The sequence below is a fragment of the Arachis ipaensis genome, chromosome B08 (genome assembly GCF_000816755.2).
Source record: "Arachis ipaensis cultivar K30076 chromosome B08, Araip1.1, whole genome shotgun sequence".
Lineage (NCBI taxonomy): Eukaryota > Viridiplantae > Streptophyta > Magnoliopsida > Fabales > Fabaceae > Arachis > Arachis ipaensis.
In genome coordinates, this window is record NC_029792.2 from 116369410 (window position 1) to 116374035 (window position 4626).

The window sequence follows — 4626 nt, forward strand, 5'->3', positions numbered from 1 at the left end:
ATTTAAAACTTGTAAAATATTTGTAACTTTCTTATTCAACTTAAATTTGAGTCTGTTAAACTTGCTATGGGATTATTTTTCTGAGCGTCGGTCCTGACACATTTTGGGTTGTGACATTTTTTTATGTGTGTTGTAAGAAATCTTAAATGGTCTGTACTGGGTAGAAAGAGAATTCAGAATGAGAAGCACCAGAAATGAATTAGAGATCTCAACCTTTAAAACCTTTAGTTCTGCCGCTATGTCTCTCAATCTCATGATGTGCTCACGCACACCCCTTACACTAGTAAGCCTCATGGATGACAATTGTGCCATTAGGATGCTTGCAAGTACTTTATTAGAGACTCAAACTGTTCATCAATAGCCTTAATGTAATTGGTGCACGAATTGTAAATCACACTTTTCACAACTCGTACCACTAACCAGCAAGTGCACTGGGTCGTCCAAGTAATACCTTACGTGAGTAAGGGTCGAATCCCACGGAGATTGTTGGCTTGAAGCAATCTATGGTTATCTTGTAATTCTTAGTCAGGATATCAATTATAATTATAAGTTTGGATTGCGAAAAAATAAAAGAGCATGAATTAAATACTTGTTATGCAGTAATGGAGAATATGTTGGAGTTTTGGAGATACTTTATTTTCTGAATCTCTGTTTTCCCCCTGTCTTCTTCTTCACGCATGCAAGGTTCCTCCTATGGCAAGCTGTGTGTTGGTGGATCACCGTTGTCAATGGCTACCATCCGTCCTCTCAGTGAAAATGGTCCAGGTACGCTGTCACCGCACGGCTAATCATCTGTCGGTTCTCACTCATGCTGGAATAGGATCCATTGATTCTTTTGCGTCTGTCATTACGCCCAACCCTTGTGAGTTTGAAGCTCGTCACAGTCATTCAATCCCTGAATCCTACTCGGAATACCATAGACAAGGTTTAGACTTTTCGGATTTTCAAGAATGCTGCCAATGGATTCTAGATTATACCACGAAGATTCTGATTAAGGAATCCAAGAGATACTCATGCAATCGAAGGTAGAACGGAGGTGGTTGTCAGTCACGCATTCATAGGTTGAGAATGGTGGTGAATGTCACGGATCATCACATCCATTATATTGAAGTGCGAATGAACATCTTAGATAGAAACAGGCGTGTTTGAATAGAGAACAGAAATAATTGCATTAATTCATCGAGACACAGCAGAGCTCCTCACCCCCAACAATGGAGTTTAGAGACTCATGCCATCAAAGAGTACAAAGTTCAGATCTAAAAATATCATGAGGTACAAAATAACTCTCTAAAAGTTGTTTAAATACTAAACTAGTAACCTAGGTTTACAGAAAATAAGTAAACTATGATAGATAGTGCAGAAATCCACTTCTGGGGCCCACTTGGTGTGTGCTGGGACTGAGACTTGAGCTTTACACGTGCCTAGGCTGTTTCTAGAGTTAAACGCCAGGTTGTAACCTGTTTCTGGCATTTAACTCCAACTTGTAACCTGTTTCCGGCGTTTAACGCCAGAATGCAACATGGAATTGGCGTTGAACGCCAGTTTACGTCATCTATCCTTGAACAAAGTATGAACTATTATATATTGCTGGAAAGCCCTGGATGTATACTTTCCAACGCAATTGAGAGCGTGCCAATTGGACTCCTGTAGCTCCAAAAATTCCATTCCAAGTGTAGGGAGGTCAGAATCCAACAGCATCAGCAATCCTTTTTCAGCCTGAATAAGATTTTTGCTCAGCTCCCTCAATTTCAGCCAGAAAATACCTAAAATTACAGAAAAATACACAAACTCATAGTAAAGTCCAGAAATATGAATTTTTCCTAGAAACTAATAAAAATATACTAAAAACTAACTAAAACATACTAAAACCTTCATGAAATTAACCCCAAAAAGCGTATAAAATATCCGCTCATCACAACACCAAACTTAAACTGTTGCTTGTCCCCAAGCAACTAGACAAATAAAATAGGATAAAAAGAAATCAAGAAGCAATAATATCTTAGAGTTTTGAGTGAAGCTCAGATTCTAATTAGATGAGCGGGACTAGTAGCTTTTTGCTTCCGAACAGTTTTGGCATCTCATTTTATCCTTTGAAATTCAGAATGATTGGCATCCATAGGAACTCAGAATTCAGATAGTGTTATTGATTCTCCTAGTTTAGTATGTTGATTCTTGAACACAGCTACTTTATGAGTCTTGGCCGTGGCTCTAAGCACTTTGTTTGCCAGTATTACCACCGGATACATCAATGCCACAGACACATAACTGGGTGAACCTTTTTAGATTGTGACTCAGCTTTGCTAGAGTCCCCACTTAGAGGTGTCTAGGGTTCTTAAGCACACTCTTTTTTTGCTTTGGACATCGACTTTAACCGCTCAGTCTCAAGCTTTTGGCTTGACACCTTCATGCCACAAGCACATGGTTAGGGACAACTTGGTTTAGCCACTTAGGCCAGGATTTTATTCCTGTAGGCCCTCCTATCCACTGATGCTCAAAGCTTTGGATCCTTTTTATTACCCTTGCCTTTTGGTTTTAAGGGCTATTGGCTTTTTCTGCTTGCTTTTTTTTTTTGCGCAAGCTTTTGTATTCATTGCTTTTTCTTGCTTCAAGAATCAATTTTATGATTTTTCAGATTATCAATAACATTTCTCTTGTTCATCATTCTTTCAGGAGCCAACAATTTTAACATTCATAAAATTCAATATAAAAAACATGCACTGTTCAGGCATTCATTCAGAAGATAAAAAGCATTGCCACCACATATAAATAATTAGAATTTTCCTTATTAAAAATTTGAAAAAATATTGCCTCCTTATTCTAAAATTCTGCTATTTTATTCATCTTTGATGATGATAAAAAAAATAAATTATAGCTTAATTGGAGATAAAAGTAAAATAGAGATACTAATTACTACTACTCATATATGACTTCTAAGGTAAATTCCTAATAAGAATAATTATCACAGAGTTAAGGCTAAGATTAGAACTCAACAACCTTGAATTTGGGAGGTGGATGCCTCTTTAGTCTGTGGAGTACTTGGCCCTTCAAGAGATAGTTTCTGGCGCTTCAGTTCCTTCAGTTCACGCCCTTGCTCTTCTTGTTCTCTAAGCAGTTTGCAGAGCATGCTATTTTGATTTTGCTGTTCTTCCTTCAGTTGATCTACAGCTTCTTGCAACTTGGTGACAGATGCTTCTAGGCGCTCCCAGTATTCAATTTGAGGGATTTTCGGGAGGAACTCTTGTGCTCTCCTCTTGATGGGGTCGTCCTGCACTTGTTGTCCTTCTATAGACTTTTTGGTGATTGGTTGCTCAACTGAGATATACTCATCTACTCCCATTTTTACCCCAGCATCTTTACATAACAGAGAGACCAAGCTTGGATAAGCCAATCTGGCATCTTTGGAGTTCTTGTTTGCAATTTTGTAAAGCTCATAAGCAATCAGCTGATAAACTTCCACTTCTTTTTCTAGCATAATGCAATGAATCATCACTGCTCTTCTGATGGTGACCTCAGAGTGGTTGCTAGTGGGCAGTATAGAGCACCCAATGAAGTCCAGCCAGCCTCTGGCGACTGGTTTGAGATCTCCTCTTTTGAGTTGGTTTGGGGCACCCTCTGTGTTGGTTGTCCATTTGGCTCTAGGGAGGCATATGTCCTCTAAGATTTTGTCCAAGCTCAGGTTTGATCTCATCATTCTCCTATTAAAGGAGTCTGGGTCATCTTGCAGTTGAGGCAGCTTGAAGATCTCCCTTATTTTGTCAGGGTGGGTGTGAACAATCTTTCCTCTGACCAGAGTTCTATAGTCGTAGAATGCGGTTCCAGCTATTCTCTGCCTGTCCGTCTGCCACAGATTAGCGTAGAATTCATGAACCATGTTTCTTCCCACCTTTGTTTTAGGATTAGCTAGGACTTCCCAGCTCCTGTTTCGAATTTGCTCTTGGATCTCCGAATATTCGTCTTCTTTTAGATCGAATTTAACTTCCAGGATCACTAACCTTAGACCCATTATTTTGTAGTAATGGTCTGAATGTTCTTTGGTTAAGAACTTCCCTTGATTCCAAAGTGGTTTTAGAATATTCTCTTTCTTGCCTCTTGAGTTGGTTTATTTTTCCTTAGGAGCCATGATCTTAGTAGGTATTGGCTTAGTGATCACGGATAAACACACCAAACTTAGAGGTTTGCTTGTCCTCAAGCAAAAGAAAGGAAAGAAGAGGGATATGAGGAGAGCCAAGTCCAAATTGTGAAGGTGGGGGGAGGCCGAACCAGGATTTAAAGGGAAGGGGGGTGGGTTTCGAAAATTTTGAAGAAGATATGATAGAAGATATGATTTGTAAAAGATAAGTATGATAGAAAAAGGATGTACTTTAAAATTTAAAAGATATGAATAATATAAAAGATATTTGAAAAAGATAGCTTTGTTTTGAAAAAGATATTGTTGAGTTGGAAAAAATTTGAGAAGGAAAAGAGATAGATTTGTTTTGAAAAAGATTTGAAAAGAAGTTGAAGAGGATAAAAAAAGGTTTATGTTTAGAATTAAGATACATTTGATATCTTTGAAAAAGGATTTGAAAAATTAGGATTTGTAATATGTTTATGCAAGAAATCATGAGTTGAAACATGAAAAATGGA